Consider the following 21,438-nt stretch of genomic DNA (forward strand, 5'->3'; position numbering starts at 1 on the left):
GTACCAAGCCGCAAATCATTCCTAAATTTGGTGATTTAGGTGACATTTCCAAAAATCACCTCAAAATATCTACCCTGCAGCATCGTATTACCCACATACTTTTAGGTATCAAGACAAATCACCCCAAATATGAAAGCCTAGGGTCCTCTGAACAGTTTGATGCCCGATATGTATAGGTGTACCCAAGCACGTGGCATACAGGGGCCCCAAAAGGAAGACCCCATATAGTCTGTCATTTCAGGTACTGCAAAATCAACACATTTACATCGTTTTGGGGGGGGCAAAAGTAGAAAACAGTAAGTTCACCCCAGAAAACCATATATTTTCGGAAAGTACACATTCCAACGAATCCAAATTGGGTATGCATGTCTTTCTACGCCAAAGTACCAAGCCGCAAATCATTCCTAAATTTGGTGATTTAGGTGACATTTCCAAAAATCACCTCAAAATATCTACCCTGCAGCATCGTATTACCCACATACTTTTAGGTATCAAGACAAATCACCCCAAATATGAAAGCCTAGGGTCCTCTGAACAGTTTGATGCCCGATATGTATAGGTGTACCCAAGCACGTGGCATACAGGGGCCCCAAAAGGAAGACCCCATATAGTCTGTCATTTCAGGTACTGCAAAATCAACACATTTACATCGTTTTGGGGGGGGGGCAAAAGTAGAAAACAGTAAGTTCACCCCAGAAAACCATATATTTTCGGAAAGTACACATTCCAACGAATCCAAATTGGGTATGCATGTCTTTCTACGCCAAAGTACCAAGCCGCAAATCATTCCTAAATTTGGTGATTTAGGTGACATTTCCAAAAATCACCTCAAAATATCTACCCTGCAGGATCGTATTACCCACATACTTTTAGGTATCAAGAGAAATCACCCCAAATATGAAAGCCTAGGGTCCTCTGAACAGTTTGATGCCCGATATGTATAGTTGTACCCAAGCACGTGGCATACAGGGGCCCCAAAAGGAAGACCCCATATAGTCTGTCATTTCAGGTACTGCAAAATCAACACATTTACATCGTTTTGGGGGGGGCAAAAGTAGAAAACAGTAAGTTCACCCCAGAAAACCATATATTTTCGGAAAGTACACATTCCAACGAATCCAAATTGGGTATGCATGTCTTTCTACACCAAAGTACCAAGCCGCAAATCATTCCTAAATTTGGTGATTTAGGTGACATTTCCAAAAATCACCTCAAAATATCTACCCTGCAGCATCGTATTACCCACATACTTTTAGGTATCAAGAGAAATCACCCCAAATATGAAAGCCTAGGGTCCTCTGAACAGTTTGATGCCCGATATGTATAGGTGTACCCCAGCACGTGGCATACAGGGGCCCCAAAAGGAAGACCCCCATATAGTCTGTCATTTCAGGTACTGCAAAATCAACACATTTACATCGTTTTGGGGGGGGGGGCAAAAGTAGAAAACAGTAAGTTCACCCCAGAAACCATATATTTTCGGAAAGTACACATTCCAACGAATCCAAATTGGGTATGCATGTCTTTCTACGCCAAAGTACCAAGCCGCAAATCATTCCTAAATCTGGAGATTTTGGTGACATTTCCAAAAATGACCTCAAAATATCTACTCTGCAGCATCGTATTACCCACATACTTTTAGGTATCAAGAGAAATCACCCCAAATATGAAAGCCTAGGGTCCTCTGAACAGTTTGATGCCCGATATGTATAGGTGTACCCAAGCACGTGGCATATAGGGGCCCTAAAATGAAGACCCCTCCTTGTATGTTCTGTCATTTCAGGTACTGCAAAATCAACACATTTACATCGTTTTGGGGGGGGCAAAGGTAGAAAAAAGTAAGTTCACCCCAGAAAACCATATATTTTCGGAAAGTACACATTCCCACGAATCTAAATTGGGTATGCATGTCTTTCTACTACAAAGTACCAAGCCGCAAACCATTCCTAAATTTGGTGATTTTGGGGACATTTCCAAAAATGACTTCAAAATTTCGACCCTGCAGCATCGTATTACCCACATACTTTTAGGTATCAAGACAAATCACCCCAAATATGAAAGCCTGGGGTCCTCTGAACAGTTTGATGCCCAATATGTATAGGTGTACCCAAGCACGTGGCGTATAGGGGCCGCAAAACGAAGACCCCCATATGGTCTGTCATTTCAGGTACTGCAAAATCAACACATTTACATTGTTTTGAGGGGGGCAAATGTAGAAAAAAGTAAGTTCACCCCAGAAAACCATATATTTTTGGAAAGTACACATTCCCACGAATTCAAATTGGGTATGCATGTCTTTCTACGCCAAAGTACCAAGCCGCAAATCATTCCTAAATTTGGTGATTTAGGTGACATTTCCAAAAATCACCTCAAAATATCTACCCTGAAGCATCGTATTACCCACATACTTTTAGGTATCAAGAGAAATCACCCCAAATATGAAAGCCTAGGGTGCTCTGAACAGTTTGATGCCCGATATGTATAGGTGTACCCAAGCACGTGGCATACAGGGGCCCCAAAAGGAAGACCCCCATATAGTTGTCATTTCAGGTACTGCAAAATCAACACATTTACATCGTTTTGGGGGGGGCAAAAGTAGAAAACAGTAAGTTCACCCCAGAAAACCATATATTTTCGGAAAGTACACATTCCAACGAATCCAAATTGGGTATGCATGTCTTTCTACGCCAAAGTACCAAGCCACAAATCATTCCTAAATTTGGTGATTTAGGTGACATTTCCAAAAATCACCTCAAAATATCTACCCTGCAGCATCGTATTACCCACATACTTTTAGGTATCAAGACAAATCACCCCAAATATGAAAGCCTAGGGTCCTCTGAACAGTTTGATGCCCAATATGTATAGATGTACCCAAGCACGTGGCATATAGGGGCCCCAAAAGGAAGACCCCCATATGGTCTGTCATTTCAGGTACTGCAAAATCAACACATATACATAGTTTTGGGGGGAGCAAAGGTAAAAAAAAGTGCATTCACCCCAGAAAACCATATATTTTCGGAAAGTACACATTCCCACGAATCCAAATTGGGTATGCATGTCCTTGTACTCCAAAGTACCAAGCCGCAAGCCTTTCCTAAATTTGGCGATAAAAGCAACAGTTTTTACATTTTTGAAAATTGCCTAAAAATATTGCAATTGGCCGCATTTATCTCACCCAATTTCTTACATACAATTCTAAAACACCATAAATACTGATGCCAAGGGTCAATTGAACCGTTTGATGCCCAATATGCATTGATATACCAAGGCAGCTGGCATGTGCGGACCCAAAATGAAAATAGTGCATATGATTTTTCTCTGCTGCCGATTCGCCTTCTGTGAACATAGACCCTTGACTTCATATTATATGCCTCAAGACCCTCCTAACAGCAAAGACCCCCCCAAAACCATATATTTTTGGAAAGTACACATTCTGACGAATCCAAAAAAGATAAAGACGTCTTTCTACACCAAACTGCAAAGCTTTTCTAAACGCAGAGGTTTTTACATTTCTGAAAATCGCCTAAAATTGTTGCAGTTTGCCGCATTTATCACACACACTGTTTTACGTATAAAGAAAAATCACCCTAAATATGGACGTCAGAGTCTACTAAATAGTTTGATGCCCAATATGCATAGATTTACCAAAGTATGTGGCGTGTACAGACCCCAAATGAAAAACATGCCTATGAATTTTCACGCTAGCCAACTAAGCTGCAGAAAAGAGAGCCCCAACTGTGCGTTATGTGCCATAAGACCCCAAAACTGTAAAAAGACCCCCAGAAACCCATATATTTTTGGAAAGCATATATTCTGGCGAATCAAACTAAGTAAAATAAATCTTTCTATACCAAAGCACCAAACAGCAAAACTATACTAAAGATACATAAGGAACAATAATGCATGGATAAAATTGCAATAAAACCACAAAAATAGCGTAAATCAATGAAATAACAAAATAATTGATCCGGCAGCGTAATTAGTGGCCGAAATCGATTATCCAATAGTCACGCTGTCAAAATAACATGCTTTTAGGCAAAACAAACAGTACAATGAATAAGTAAAAAAAAAAAAAAAACCCTGTTTGTGAGTTTTTGTGTATACATATTTGTGCACTAATAAAAGTTGTCTGAGTGTGCAAATACATGTAATTAAGTGTAAATAAGTGTACAAAATCGACTAAGTGTGCTAAAATAAAAAATAAAAAATAAAAAAACACAAATTTTTACTAAAATGTTCATGTAAGTGTATAAATGTACTGTAGGTATGTGTAAGTGCAGGTAAGTGTGTAAAAAAAAGTGCACTTACCGTTTTTGTAGCAGGAGGATCGCTGGAACCGAAGGACGACTCCTGGCAGCGTGTCTGCAGAGTTACTGCGCAGCAGGAAGTGACTGGGCGCGTGGTGCGACGAGGAGGAGGTAAGCCAGCAGCAGCAGCGCTTACATTGCGCTTCTGCTACTTTGAAGTCGGATCTGCGACAATCGCGTCGCAGATCCGACTTGACAGCCCCCCAGCCACGTTGCCCAGGGGGCTGTCTACCCTCCTGACTCTCTGCAGAGGCGGCAAAAGCCGCCGATGCAGAGAGAAGGGCTCAGCTGCAAAAGAACGTACGAGGTACGTTCTTGGCAGCCTGAGCCCTGAACCGCCAGCACGTACGCCGTACGTGCTTGGCGGTTAAAGGGTTAAAGTGGACCTGTCACCCAAACACAAACAACTGTATAATAAAATTCCTTTTCGAATGAAACATGAACTCCAATTTCTATTTTGTATTAAAGCATTCATAGCTGTTGTAAGCTCATTTAAAAATGTCCGCTGTCAAACATTCTCTGCCCCTCCCCTATGCCTTAAGCAGACAATTGCTTTCACTTTCCATTCAGCACTTCCTAGATGTCACTGCTCTCCCCACATTCCCTCGTTCTCTTCAACGTTTAATTGTGTAGCCAGGGCATGGGGATGGACATCAGGTCCCCCATTCTGGTGCACAAACAAGATTCTGAGATGATACAAGACTTGCCTTAATAACAGTGTCCACAAAATGGCTACTGCCTGCATGCTATCATATTGAATTCCCAGACTAAAGGAAACAAGATTCAAATAATTTATATTGTGTAATTAAAGTTCATTTTGCTTGACTGATGTGATAAAATAGGATTTTGAATAATTTTTTTGGGCGACGGGTCCCCTTTAAGCTTGTGCTCAAGTGCAGTTCCTGTCTGCAACAATAAAGCTATCTCTCAGTGATCCTGCTCCATTAATTTGAATTCAGTCCACCTGTGGAGCTGAATCTGAGGTCAGTATTTGTGTTGACCTCAGCCTGTGTGTGAGCACACAGGCTGAGGTCAACCCAAATACTGACCTCAGCTTTAGCTCCACAGGCAACTGAATTCAAATCAATGGAGCAGGAGCACTGAACAGATCTGCATCTCTCAGCCTGCAGAAATACACAGCCACTAACAACAGCATGTGTACCCATGGCCTCAAAGCCTGCCAAATAACTTATAAGAGCATGTTGCAAACAATATGCTTTATTATTCTTTCTTTATGAAATAGGTAAATGGGACAAGGTAGCCTAAACTCACTTCCCCCCCTATTGCATTACTTGCTATTAGATGTGGTACAACTCCTGGTTGAGTGTACATGACACTCTTCTCTCTCAGAGGCCCTCCTCACTTAGCTGCAAGCTTAATTACACTGTATCCTGGCCTGGACTGGCAATCTGTGAGTTCGGGCAAATGCCAGAGGGGCTGCTGTAAAATGCCATAAACAGTTACTATTAAATGGGCTGGTGGGTGACTGGTTGGGCCTCTGTGTACTTGAAATGCCAGGGCCTATTTTCAGTCCAAGTCCAGACCTGACTGTATCTACACCAATTACTAGAATCGTCAAATAAACTTGGGTACCCATGATACAGATAAAAATCTTTAGTGATGGATATTACACAAATTCTCTTTGGTTGCTGTTGAATCAGATGTAAAAGAGTCAATCGTTAAATGCTTCAGATCCTTTCCTCCTCATTGGATCCTACATTTATATAGCGTCAACATAGCACAGAAAAGTAACATTGGAATGAATCAGTATGAAAGATAATTATGAGAGCACCTCTATAGAAAGCTAAGCAATAAAAGGTTACAGCAATAAAAATGTAGCCTTGCAGTATATGAGTTTATTGGCAGCTTGGGTTTGTGATGGAATTTACAACCAGAAGCTGGAAACATTAGAGAAGGAAGACAATTTAAAAAATCTAAATCTAAAAAAAAAATGAACATTAATGTACAACTTACTTAGACTGGGCTTAAAAAACCTTTATTAGAAGGTGAATTTCTCCTTTGATATAGTGGTATTATGTATCCCCTTTAACTATTTTTTCTTTATTTTAATATTAATTTAGCTATATATTGCCTTTAAAGGTTGTTTTTCTTGGCAACACATTTAGATTATACTCTTCAAAGGTAAGATATTTCTGCAGAGAATGCACTGATGCAGCATTTCAGTCTTTCTTCCGGCAGAAATAGACACATGATATGCAAATCCTGTTAAATTATTTCTTAGCTCATATATTTTTAAATCATATTTCTTTCTTGTTGAAAATTTGTAGTGAGATCACATTTTATCCTTATCTTCTCAACATCAAAAGCAGTAAAATTCACAGCTCTCTCACTGGCAGTACTAGGAAGCAGGATAGAAAGCAATAGCATGAAAATAATATATATATATATATATATATATATATCTATAGATATATAGATATATAGATATATCTATATATCTATATATCTATATATATATACACACACACACACACACACACACACACACACACACACACACACACACACACACACACACACACACACAGTATACCTGTGCAAGGCAATACTTATGCTGTTAAATATTGTTGCTAAGCAAATCCTGCCTTCCGTGGACAAGTAATCTCAGTCATTTTTGGCACAGTTTTCCCTATAATTGGAGACTAATAGCTGACAAAGATGATGCACAATACTATTTCTAGAAAAATAAATAAATAATAATAAAAAGGCCCCCAAAGGGCTTCCTTCCCTGTTCCAATTAGGGTTGCCACCTAGCCGGTAAAAATGATACTTGATGTTGATGTTATTAATAGGGAAGGAGGTTAAAAATATAAGAAGGTTGGGGAAAAGGTAGCAATCCTGCTCCCTATGCACATCTAATGCACTCCATGAGAAATACCCTTCTCTGGGCCCTGTGAATGAGGGTTAATTGGCCTTAGGCCTAGTCCTGTAATTAATTGCTCACTATAGATGCAAGAGATGCTGGGGTAGATAAGTAAGCAGATCTGGGTTTCAATAAAAGAGTAGTAAGGTCAGTATCCTGTTCGGTCCCAAGCAGAGTAGTGACTTGCCAAGGTAGGTGAGTATCAGGAAAGGAACTGTCTGGTAATGGTGGGGTACTGGTGGGTCAGTAGTGGCAAGAAATGGAATTTTGTTTCACTGGAGGATCCTGTAAACAACTGTGCTGTGAAAGAGCTTTGTCATAGGAACGGTGAGAGATAGTCAGCCATGATAAACCAGTCTTAGAAAAGTTGAGCTGGCAATAAACGTAGAATAGCTTCAGTTTCACTGTATGCTCTGTTTAGCTCAAAAAATATAAAAAAAATTGGTAAAAAAAGTATATTGAGCACTAGCCCTTTTCATTAGTAGATTAGTAGGTCATGTTAAAGCAGCATTTATAGTACCCCATTAAGTTGTACAGCATTTCACCTTGTTTGGAATATTATTATTATTTTATTAGGCTAACCAGCTACATATACCGTATATACTCGAGTATAAGCCGAGTTTTGCAGCCCCCAAAATATGCTGAAAAACTCTACCTCGGCTTATACTCGGGTCAAGCGCAAAAACGGTCGCCGGCGTCCAAGAATAGTCGCCGGCGTCCAAAAATAGTCGCTGGCGTCCAAGAATAGTCTCCAAGAATAGTCGCTGGCATCCAAGAATAGTCTCCAAGAATAGTCGCTGGCATCCAAGAATAGTCGCCGGCATACAAGAATGGTCCCCGGCGTCCAAAAACGAGATGCGGGCACCTCCAATGGGAGCAGAAACCCTCAATTTTTTGATTGAAACTTCCCAGAAGCTGCTGCATTTCTCACCCTATGCTTATACCTGGTTTATACTCGAGTCAATAAGCTTTCCCAGTTTTTGGAGGTAAAATTAGGTACCTCGGCTTATACTCGGGACGGCTTATACTCGAGTATATACGGTAGTAGAATTATAGCTGCCATGTTTTTGGCAAAATGCTAGCCTTTTCTATATCTGTTATATTTTCTTTCCTAATAGTAGAGCATAATTTTTACCAGTGAGTCTAATATAATAATGCCAAGGTTTAAAATCTACCTGAAAGTTACCCAATGAGTAGCTATCTATAGACTCTCAGAATTCTACAGGCAGATGTTACAGCGCAAATTACTTTTATAGATGACACTCAACCCTGCTACCTAGAGGATTTTGCTGACTGTGGAACATTGCTTCAGTGTTGGTTGGGCAGAAGGTCCATGCAAATGAGAAATCTAGTAGTACGAGTCTAGGAGCAGGCTAGCAAGCTGAGCTTCTGCTCAGCACAAAAATCTTGTATAAATTATGTTTGGTCCTGTCACCTCAAAGCAATGGAAATAGAATATTACCTAAAAGTTAGCTGAGCAGAATGGCCCCGGAAATTAAGGGTTAGATAGCCTTAGGTTTTGCTACGTTATTTAATAGCTCACTCTAAAGTGTAAATTAGGAGTAGGGTAACTAGATGGGCTGATGCTTCATAACTAACAGCTTGCATAAGAAATGCTTATTCTTGTCACCTGGCACATATTTGTAACCTGCATTCAGAACACAGAATGTCATAGCGTGCCCTGTAAATATGATGTGTGTCAAACTACTTACCTTTTCCCATGGCTCTACTGTGCTTGTAGAGAACTGGCCTCCTCCAGAATACCTCTCCACCCTTCCTGATCCAAAGCACACTGCCAACATTTACATACTCCCATGGTTCTTAAGTCATCCTCCGCATTTTTCAGCCATTGCATAAGCAAGCTACTAGCTTTCCAAATGTCAAAATATTCAGAAATCAGAAGATTGGACTGCACTTCTATTGTAGATAAAATACATATATTCAATAGACTGGCGTAGCCATTATGCAGTCTTTGTCAATCTTGAGGTAATTCAATAGCTAATAGCATGTACTGTAGCTCAATATTTCTTCACGTCCTTCAATATATTGGTAAGAACAGAAGAGGGTTAGTTGTTTCTAATATGTAGCCATGCCATCACTGCACTCTCTTTTAATATTTAAAAAGATGTTAGTGGTGAACTCAACCTTCCATTTTAATTTATATAGGAGGAGAGGGCAATTCTTTCCTGTTCCTCTTTAACATGGGGGATATGAGATCATGAGTGTATGACTGGCCTAGCCAGAACACTTTGGGGCACATTTACTAAGCTCGAGTGAAGGATTCGAAGTAAAAAAACTTTGAATTTCGAAGTATTTTTCTGGGTACTTCGACCATCGAATAGCCTACTACGACTTTCGACTACGACTTCGACTCGAATGATTTGAACCAAAAATCGGTCGACTAGTCGACCATTCGATAGTCGAAGTACTGTCTCTGTAAAAAAAACTTTGACTACATACTTCGGCAGTTTAAACCTACCGAGGTACAATGTTAGCCTATGGGGACCTTCCCCATCACTTTTCTAAGGTTTTTTTGATCGAAGGAAAATCCTTCAAACTATTTTTCGTTCGATCGTAGGATTTGCGGTAAATCCTTCAAATTCGATATTTGAATTCGTAGCATTTTACTTCTAGGGTCGAATTCGAGGGTTTATTAACCCTCGATATTCGACCCTTAGTAAATGTGCCCCCTAAAGTAGTTTAAATTATAGAGCACAAATGGGTATAACACAGAACTGGGCAGGGTAGGGCACAGTTGCAAATGTGGTTAATTGATTTTTATATATATATGATTGTTTTTGGAGCCTTATTATGCTCCGTCTTCACACAATAGATATTTGCACACTTCCTTTTATACTACTATAAATAGTATTTCATACTACTGTTCTCTATGGGGCTCAGCAGCATTTGTCTCACTCCACAGCTCTCTGTGTATGGATCTCTGTGCACCAGAAGTGACATCATCCAGCAGATTAACAACAGCACTATGTACTCTGCTGTAAATTTACAGAAGGATCTCTGCCAATTCTCTGCAAAGTGTGGCATTGTACAGCCATAGCTGCCAGCAGAACAATCACAGACGCACACCCAATTTGTGGGCCAATTTACTGCGGCAAAAACTGTAAATACACTTCATATAGTCGCTACGGTGCAAAGCAGTGAGCACTACTATATGGAACTGCAAGAAGTGACAGAAGCACCTTTAATGCATAGGGCAGATTCACACAAAGGCTGCAACAATAGTTGAGCGCATCTACAGTCTCACTAGTGAATGAATGCCCCCCTTAAGACTTTTGTTAAATGTAGGGGCACTGCACCTAGAAGCTTTTGCTTGAGAGAGTTGATTTTAATGCCAAAAATGACAGCATTATGGAATACATTTTTCTCCAAGCTTCACAGTGAAAATGACGCCCATACACTCTAATGGGTGAAAAAAATTAGTTGCACGTAAAAAATTTGTTGCGCAATTCTCTCCCATAGACTTTAATGCATTTCGGTGAATTTTTGCCATTTCGCAAATTTCCGGCGAAATGGGTCAGATTCGCCTATCACTACATCATGTTCTGTTTATACATTCATAGTTGTAGTTGCAGTTTTTTATATTTCTTACCTGAATTTTAAAGTTGGTAGTGCAATGCTGACTTGTGAAACATTTCTTTTGTTTGTGTACTACCACTTTCATTTGATGTTAAGCACAACTAGATTAGGGAAAACCACACATCCACACATTCTAAAGGTCCCCATAGACGCAAAGATTTTGATTGACGAACAACCGATTTTAGCGAAGTCCGACCAATCCTTTGAAATTATCGTGCAGTTAGTGGGATTCAAACGATCGAACATCTTACGATTAAAAATCTTTGTCGGTCCCAGTGCAATCTATGTATGTTTGCAGGGCCAAGCAGGCAGCTACCCTTTGTTTTCCTGGCAAATTGGTCTTTTTAGTTGATGGACAATTCGTACGATCATACGACCATTCCGAGATAATCGTGGTCTCGTGATGACGATCGGATCGTCAACATCTTTGGCCATCTTAAAACCACAGATACAAAGTTGGTTATGGGATTGCGGAAAGGTTAAGGGCAGGGTTAAAATCATTAGGATATAACTACAGATGTAACAAAGTTCCCAGCAAGCATAAGGCTATTGTTTATGAATTTAGCTCACTGTAACTTCCCAGCAACAGTTGCCAGCACAAGTAGCATGTTGTTTGTGGAGTCTAGCTCTGCTGTTCTTTGTCATTGGCTTTGGTCTTGGGTCTTAACCTGATACCCTATTTGGAGGGATAGTGCCCTTTATCCAGAAGACCCCAGGTCCCGAGCATTCTGCATAACAGGTCCCATACCTGTACCGTATCTTTGTTTACCCCAGATTCTTAGAACAGAATTTTTTATTCCATGCCAAAAGCATTGAAAAACCCTGTGCTCTGTAATCAGACAAAGAAACCTGCAAAGTTTATTTCAAACATGCATGTGGCCTACATGATTGTTTAGTATAATCATCAAAAAAGTTTAATTGCGTTTAAAAAATTAACCGTCAATGACAGCTGGCATTTTGTAAACAAAGCTGTATTTGAAGTATAACCACATTCTTCTGAGTCACAATCAAATCCATTTTTATCTGAGCACAACAACAACAGAAATTTTCAATATTATTTTCTAAAACAGAGTTTAGACCTAAGAACTGCCAATGCCAAACCTCACACTAATGTGGAAGGATGAATTTGATAAAACCTCAGTATAAGGAAGAATCTTTGTACAATAACCACACACCCAAGAGGCCAGTATCGTAAGAGGCATTGTAAATTTGCTGATTGCTATGGCAACCAAAATACTTTTTATTTTTGGTTAGAGGCGGGTTGTTATAGGGTTGTTATAGACAGAAAACACAGAAAGAGAGTGATAGCAGACATGAAGCAGGGGACATTTTATTTCGGATGACAGACCAACATGACAACTCTAATGATTTGTTCAAAAGACAGAAATAATTAATGAATGCATCCCAGAAAACACATTTACATTTCCTCGTCTTATGAGACTTCATATTCAGTGGGGAATGGATGCTTGTTTCAATGATGGAACTTTCATCACTGCTGAAATGTACCAAGTATTTCAATTGTCAGTTTTATCTGACAGTTTCATGAAGCAAACTGAAGGTCTATCAAAATGTATATACACAGAGAGAAAGAAAACACAACCCAGTGCAAAATATGCACAACATAAAAATATACAGGGAAGGTGCAAATTGGTCCAAACCGAGGTGTAGCGTACGAAATATTCTTCAGATAAGCCTCAGGGTTAGAACAAATGTTAGTGAAAACATTGTCCCCCCCAACTAATCCATGCTCATTTTATATATATATATATATATATATATATATATATATATATATATATATATATATATATATATATATATATATATATATATATATATAAACAAATTATAGACACTAGTAAGAGCACGCTTATGTAGTGACACTGCGGTGCACGTCCCTTGAGGTCTCCGGTCAGTCCTCCATAATGTATGGGATTCAAATAATGAACAGCACTCGCCAATAATGCTCAAAAGTTTGTATTAAATAGTAAAACAGTTACATCACCATAAATGTGCACATATGTAACAGCGACGTTTCAAGCCAAAAAAGGCTCTTTCTCAAGCCATGTGAAACAATGGTGTAAAAGTACATACAGAGTCCATGAAGTTTTTATAGTGCAGCAAGAGAAGTTTCATAGTATATTCTTGTTCATACTCTATGCAGGGATTCCACCCTGTACTCTGAATAAAATAAAATACAAATAACTTTAGAGATACATATACATAGAAAATTACTTAGCACATTTTTTATCCTGTAAATATCAAAGGAACAGATATAGATCATAGTCTTTATTAAGACCATGTGGGTGGAATGAATTTAGTTTATTAATCCACCACACCTCCCTTTGTTTTAATCTCAGTTCCCGATCCCCTCCTCTCTTTGGTGGAGGTATTGTTTCCAGGACCATGAATCATAACTGGTCAACCGTGTGGCCCTGTTCCTTAAAATGCCTAGAGAGTGGCAATGCCAAATTGCCAGATTTAATGGTAGATTTATGTTGTGAAATCCGTGACTTCACTTTCTGGACAGTTTCACCAACATATATCTTACCACAATAGGGGGCACACAATAACATAGATACTTTTGATCCAATAGTTGTACCTTTTTTTTTTTTATAAAAAAGGCACAACTATTGGATCAAAAGTATCTAGATCCCTAGTACAAAAAGGAGATACACAAAGTAACACATTTTTAGGTATCAGAAATACGGGTATGTACCAATGTTTAAATTGTACACAATGTAAACGTGATAAAGGGAAAAACTTTTGTACATCCGAGCACAGGAGAAATTGTGCAGATTAGAGGATATCACACCTGTTTGTCCCAATTTGTGCTATATGTTATTGTGTGACCTGGGTGCTCAAGTAAAAGTTATAAATTATAATTATTCCTCAAGTCACTTGAGGAAGGGCAGTTGTTTGTCCCAAAACGTCTGAACATGACTCACGTGTCTGGAGCACAATAAATTTGGGAACACTCCACATTTGATCAAGGTATTGCAATTTTTTGCAATAAAGGACATGGGCTGCCTACCTTGAAATGCATGCCCATTGACCACCAGCCGCCCCTGGCCAGGGGGGTGACAGAGACGGTGCACTACTAAGGAAGGAATACCGTTGGATTTATAAATTGAACACTTTAGCACCCAAGGGCCTTAATGAATCCTTGCCTCTAGGATGCTTCATATAAGCTGTTGGACTATGGACTATACTTTACACCGTTATTGTGTTGATTTCCTGATTCCTACCATGGCTGTATTTTGTTTTTATCCTATTCTTCATGTTCTCAGACACCTCACTGGGCCCATGCCATCCATTTGGTCATGGACACACGTAAGTGGTTCCTGATATGCACCAAAGGACTAGGCGCTCAATGCATTTGAGAGAAGTGTGTGGCCTTTCGTGGAAGGGGTAAGTCAATAGCAAGGTGCTGTACTGCTATGTGGACAGTGGTAAATGGCAAAATACACCCAGTCTGTGTTCGGACATCCCGCAATGTACCACCAAAGCAAGTAAGAGCCTTAACTGCATCATTGTCACAACGCACCCTATCCCACAAATAGGGAGGGTGAGGCTTGACTCAATTCTGTATAGTGGTAAGCGGGCTTAATTATTAACACCTGGTTTATGATGTGAATGGACCTGTATACAGTCGTGTTGCCGATACCCGGGGCTAATTCTTGTAATAGCCAGTCCACCTCTACCGTACAATAATAACACAAGCTCAGGACGACTGGCACATATACCCCCTTATTCCTAAAGCCCACATTTAGGTTGGCCGTTTGTTGCACGTAATATGCTTGAGTGAGTCTAATATATTTACCTCTAATCAGGATACCCGGTGTAACGACCATTACACGTAATCATTTCCATTCTATCTATGCAGGTCCAATATGTATGGCTTCTATGTTTTATTCACATTTGTTTGGTGTATATTGCTGTCATACACAGAGAATGTCTGACAGCCTCGAGTGGGGGTGGTACTAGTGGTCGCCAAGCAACAATTTTGCGCTTTTTTTTTTTTAATTTAAACTGTCTCTTTCCTTTCACACACTGTTTGTCCTTGAGAAAGGTTCCTGTGTGGAACCGAAACGTCTGCATAATAAACCTTCATCTTAATTCATCAGATAACAATCTTTCTCTCTTTTTGTGCAAATCCTGTGAGTGCCAGTACTCAAAACTCTATATATATATATGTATATATGCATATATGATATCAATTGTAGAAAGGAAGATATTGCCGCACAACCCTCTTGGTTTCTGGGTGCAAGTAGTCAAAAAGGCAGCCAATATCATAGAAAAAATAAAAACTGACACAGCACTCCAAATTTTGTGTGCAAAGAAAGATATATATTGTAGAAAAACATACCAAAGCCCAAAGGGCGACGTTTCGGGGTATACAAACCCCTTTCTCAAGCCAAGGGCATCATTCAATTAACAAGCATTAGTTTACACCTATTTATACAAGGTAACACAGGAAGTTACATATAGCAAATGACATCATTGATGATCCTCACACATTAACCCCTTAATTGCTTAATGTTATCCATGCAGGTATACAACAACTCAGCGTTAGTCCACTGCATATCCAAATCCAGCTAAAAAGAAACAAAACAAAGAATAAAAAACAGAAATGAGACCAATGCTTATCCCGTCATAGAAATACATATAGGTCATAGTCTCTATTAAGCCCATTTGGGGCCAACGTGTTTAGTTGGTGTATCCACCATACCTCTCTTTTCCTCAAGAATAGTTCTCTATCACCCCCCCCATTTAGGGGAGGGTACACATTCCAGAACCATATATCTCAAATCTGTATCCTTGTGTCCTTTCTCCACATAATGCTTAGAGACTGGCAACATCACATTGCCCTTCCTAATTGTAGATCTATGTTGGGATATGCGTGTTTTTATTTGCAATGTGGTCTCCCCTACATAGAGGAGACCACAAGGACAAATTAACACATAAACAGCAAATTTAGTCAAACACGTATAGTACCCCCTCAGAGTATATTTACGACCGGTGGTCGGATGCTCAAATGTTGTACCCTTGTGCACACAACAGCATTGTGAACATGTGAGACAGGGGAACATCCCCCGCGATTTTGTACCCATGTATGATTGTGTCGAGACTTGTTTTTCCTTCGTGTCAGAGTGAACCAACTGACTACCCAACGTTCTCCCCCTTCTATATGACACTAATGGGGGTCGACCAAACTCTTGAACTTCAGGATATGAGGATTGAAGAATCCCCCAATGTTTACGGAGAATGTTAGCCACCATATTGCTACGATCATTGTAATGAGTGACAAAAGGTATAGACTGTTCTTTATCTTTACGATGAACCTTAGCTTTCCTTGCCCTGGTTTGGGCTCTATCTAGAACATATTTCGGATACCCACGTACAAGGAACTTATTATACATGTCCTTTGACTGCTGATCACGTCTCTCTGGCTGGCTAACGAGCCTCTCAACCCTAGTAAACTGACTAATGGGGATAGAGTCCCTAGTATGCACTGGATGATAACTGGTGTAATGCAGTAATTGGTTCCGATCTGTGGGCTTCGAATATAATTCTGTAGTATATAATATGATATTTGATTAATCAACTCCAAAGTCTATATAGAAATTTACTTTTATGCTGGAAAAGTATTCTTTCTCAAGGACGTGAAATGCTTAAAGGGACACTAAATTCAGATTTACTTGCTGCATTGTGGAAGCCAATATCTAGGCTAGACATAATTTTATGCTGTGGCAAAACTACATGGCGTTGGGCCACCCCGCAAAAAAAAAACTTCAGAGAGCAGAGTAACCCCTACACAGTCCCCTCCCTGCCCCACCCACTTGTGTGCACCACACATTTTCAGGTAGGAGAGCAGCTGGGGGGATTTTTATACAGCTCCCTTGTCCCCCCCCCCCACACATGATGGTGGGGATCTACTATCTCTATAGTTATGCTAGTGTTTTTATTTTATTGTATAGTTACTGAGCAAGATATACTGGGCGCCAAGGTTCAAACATGACAGAATAAATAGGGGGCTTACAGAACCAATTTGAGCAGCTGGATAGGCAAATAGCTATTAAAAAATGCCACCCCAGTTAATATGAATTAGACAGATTTCTACATTCAAAAGTCTTGGTTAAACAGCTCAGACATGGACTCTTCATACATACTTCCCTCAACTTTAGAAAAAAAAATAATAATCCTGAATCAATTGCAGATGTTTCAAAGTGCAATGCAACTGAATTTAAGTTGATTTTTTTGCAAATTAAATCCTTGTGTGTTCTTATAGTCTAAGAAATAAGATTACGCTTTAAAACAGAAACATATGGCAATTAAGAAAAAAAAAAAACATCCCTCACAGAAAGAAACAACCCAAAACAATAGGTAGAAAAAGCACATCTGAAACTACAGTTAAAAGGGGTAGTTTGCCTTTAGGGTAACTTATGTTGTTATTGAAAGTTATTAAATGTCCTGTCCTTAGCTAGCTCAAAAGTAAATGGCTATGAGATGCCATTTCGCATTCAATAGTTTTCTGTTACAAAACTGAAAAATGCAAAAGCACTGTGGCAATACACCTTATAATAAAAACAGTAATGAAAATGTCCAGAGGCTTTGCTTAAATTTGCATTTTTTGATATATTGCACACAACACTGGTTATGTTGAACATTACATTTCTTTAGCTCAGTTATTCAGGTGCATATTCTGCGCTGTTATAATTTTTTTGGCGAAACGACGCAAATTCGCCCATCACTATTTCTCAGCAGTATCTCTGGAGTATTAGCAACTATTATATCAATTCTAACAGCTACCTTAAGGGACGCATTACATTTTTTCCAATGGGGCTGTACTCACACAGACGCATGTAGGCGCCAAAAGCAGGAAAAATGCAGCATGTTGCATCTCAACCTGCGTTTGGCGCCTACACGTACAGCCCCATTGGAAAAAATGTAATGCGTCTATTCCTGCGCTCCCCTGCGGCTGAACGCAGAAAAATGGAACGCAGGGGAGCGCAGCTATAACCGCTTGTGAGTAAGAGCCCTTTAAAGGGGTGGTTCGCCTTTGAGTTAACTTTTAGTATGTTATAGAATGGTCGATTCTAAGCAACTTTATAATTGGTCTTCATTATTTTATTTTTTTTATAGTTTTTTAATTATTTCCTTTTTCTTCTGATTCTTTCCAGCTTTCAAATGGGGGTCACTGAAACCTTCTAAAAAATAAATGCTTTGTAAGGCTACAAATGTTTTGTTATTATTTCATTTATTGCTCATCTTTCTATTCATAATCCAGTCTCTTATGCAAATGAATGCATGGTTGCTAGGGTAATTTGGACCCTTGCATCTGATTGCTGAAACTGCAAACTGGAGAGCTGCTGAATAAAAAGCCAAATAACTCAAAAACCACAAATAATAACAAATGAAAACCAATAGTAAATTATTTAAGTATATCACTCTTTACATCATACTAAAAGTTAACAAGCCCTTTAGGGTAGGGACACACTGGGCGATTTGGGGAGATTTAGTCGCCTGGCGACTAATCGCAGCGACTTTTCTCCCCGAATGCCTCCCCTCACTCTGCGCCTGGATAAAATGAAAAGTCGCCGGCGCTAATCACACACGGCGATTCGTTTTCTGAAAATCGCCCGAAGTTGCCTCACGAGGAAACTTCGGGCGACTTCGGAAAACGAATCGCCGCGTGTGATTAGCGCAGGCGATTTTTCATTTTAGCCAGGCGCAGAGCGAGGGGAGGCATTCGGGGAAGATTGGTCGTGGAAAGTCGCGGCGATTAGTCGCCAGGCGACTAAATCTCCCCAAATCGCCCAGTGTGTCCCTACCCTTAACGAAGCTCAGGGATGCTGCTCAACAGGGGCAAAGATAAGAAATGTATCAACTAAATGTATCAATTTAGAACAGTTAGAGCGTCAGTGACCCCCCTCCCAGAGTAGCTATAGAAAGGTAAAAAGTTGACTTACACTTCAATATTTGAAAAACGGTTACACATAGATAATGGAAAGTAATTGGAAAAAGTCTTTATTTCTGGTGAACTATCTGAAACCATCTGAACTGAGAAAAGTAAACCCTTTAAAGGGATTCTGTAATGAGAAAGCATGTTCTTTTACAGAATCCTGCTGTGAAATCTGTATTTCAAAAGAGCAAACAGTTTTTTTTTTATATTTAATTTTGAAATCTGATATGGGGCTAGATATTTTATCAGTTTCTCAGGTGCCCAGAGTCATGTGACTTGTGCTCTGATAAACTTCAGTCACTCTTAAGTGCTGCACTGCAAGTTGATATCACCCTCCTCCCTTTCCACCCCTGCAGCCTATCAACAGAATAATGGGAAGGTAACCAGATACAGCTCCCTGACACCTGCATTGCTAAAAATGCTCCCATCTACTAAGTGGTAGATATGAGAACAGCACTCAATAGTAAAAATCCAAGTCTGGCTAACCCAAGTTGAGATTCCTCCAGTTACATTGAGTAGAATAAACTGTCTTAAACCAGTTCTGTCTGAAAGCACTTAATCAGGCAACATGATCTGAGATAGCTGCATACACACAAATGTAACCAAAACAAATACATTTATTTGTTGAAGAATACAATTTTAAATGGTAGAACGAATTCACGTTCAATGTACACAGTATAATTTAGTAATAAAAACGATATCATAAAAATCATGACAGAATCCCTTTTAGGCCCCAAATCATGTGTAGAACTATTTAATTGTATGCAGCTTGTGGCGTTGTTTCCTCTACTACTTTGTTCACAATTGTTGTAAAATCAAATTTTGCAACTTATATATTTGGCATTCATTAACCTTTCCCCTGCTAATTCACAGACTTTAAGGCTAATGTCAGACAAGGTGCAGCCTTAGCAGGCAGAGAGAAGCCAATGCTGCTCCCCTCTGCTCTAGAATGCATCTGCACTGACTGACAGGCATGGTCTGTACATCAAGTTGTTCACCCTTACATGTGCCTGAATAAGTAGATGACAATCTGGAAGACTGGGCTGCATTTCTTCCTGCATTTCCCTGCAGTGGGACGTAGCAGAGATCCACCACAAGGGAATGCAGGGCAAAATGCCCATGTCTAAGGGTTGTGGCACACGCTGCTACTTTATTAACAGATTAGTTGCCCAGTGACAAATCACCTCTTCTTTGGGCGAAAGTCGCATGAAGTTTCCTCGGGAGGCAACTTCAGGCGACCAGAAAAACAAAGCGATCTGAGTGCCATCCTGCTGGCCAGCGGGAAAGCATTTTGGTGAGATTAGTCACCCGAAGATGTAAATAAACAATATTTAAATGATTAAAATAGGGAAAGTGACTTTTTTTTTTACCTTGACTAACATCATATAATAGGGTTTGGAATTATTTTATAGGGTGACAAGTCCCCTTTAAATGCTGAATTGATAATGACGTTGTGGATGGGATAGATTTATTTGTTCCGCCACATGGCAATACAGGTGTTAACTTTCATTCTGCACTGTAAGTCTGAATTTAAGAAAACAATAAACACAGAGAAATTGTTTAAGATCAAGGAGGAGATTTATCAAAGGTCGAATTGGGATTCCTAACATTTTCCTGGCATTTTTCCCAGTAAATGTTATCACATTTACTAACCTCTTCTTGAGATGCTGGAAAATGTCTGTGATTTATAAACAGAATTATTAACATCTGAAGATTTTGGTCATTTATCAAAATATCTCAGTGGCTTCTTCTCCAGTTTTCGGCAGGTTAAAGGGCTCTTACACATGATGTTTCTTTTGTGCATTTCATGTGTGTTTGAGACACGAGTCTGAACGCACCTAAACACATCTGCTAATTGATTATATTCAGCTTGATTGTATTTATACACTTACATTTGTGTTTCTATAGGTTTCAATATATCTGTCAGCAGGCGTGTCATTTTGCTGCATTTTTTCTAGAGGACAGGGCTCCATGTTTATGCATAACTCTGTGGTATGTAATTCATGGATCTATCTATAGATAACAATAAGATGATAACTTTTAGCACAAGTAAACGGCAACTAATAGTATCCTTATCAGGGATTTGAAGTTTTTCATTTTTGAAATCTTACAGTGCCATCTAATGGCTATAGATGGAATGTGATTTCATTCAGAACTGGAGAAATGCAGTTATCCTTTAGTAGTTTTGGGCAGGGCGCTTGTGGTAAACACACCACATTTCCGAGTTCAGATTTACTAATGTAACTTTAAGTAAAAGAATGAGAGCAAAAAGGATTGGTTGATTACTGCACTAGTGCAAATAATGAGTCCCAAAAGAAGATGCTTATCAATCACACACATGTGACATTATAGGGGTCCTTTTCTACAACCCACATATAATTGCTAGAGCACTAAAGGGTGCAAAAGTACTGTACATAGTGAAAGATGTGAAATCAGGCACTAGATGCAGAGGACTAGATGCAGAGGACAGTAACTTCAAGCATAAGGTAGCACTGTCCTTATTGTCTGCCATAAGGCTCTGCTGCAGTGTGCCTGCCGATTCTCCCTAACTTGCATAGGTAGGAGGCGGAATGCCTGCCCTTCATGATTACAAGACTGCTGAATACATGCATGTGCATGAGTTGAATGGACATCTTTATTTTGGACCACAGAAACTCATGGAAATTCAGAGAAGTAGAGGA

Source organism: Xenopus laevis, chromosome 4L (genome assembly GCF_017654675.1).
Source record: "Xenopus laevis strain J_2021 chromosome 4L, Xenopus_laevis_v10.1, whole genome shotgun sequence".
NCBI lineage: Eukaryota > Metazoa > Chordata > Amphibia > Anura > Pipidae > Xenopus > Xenopus laevis.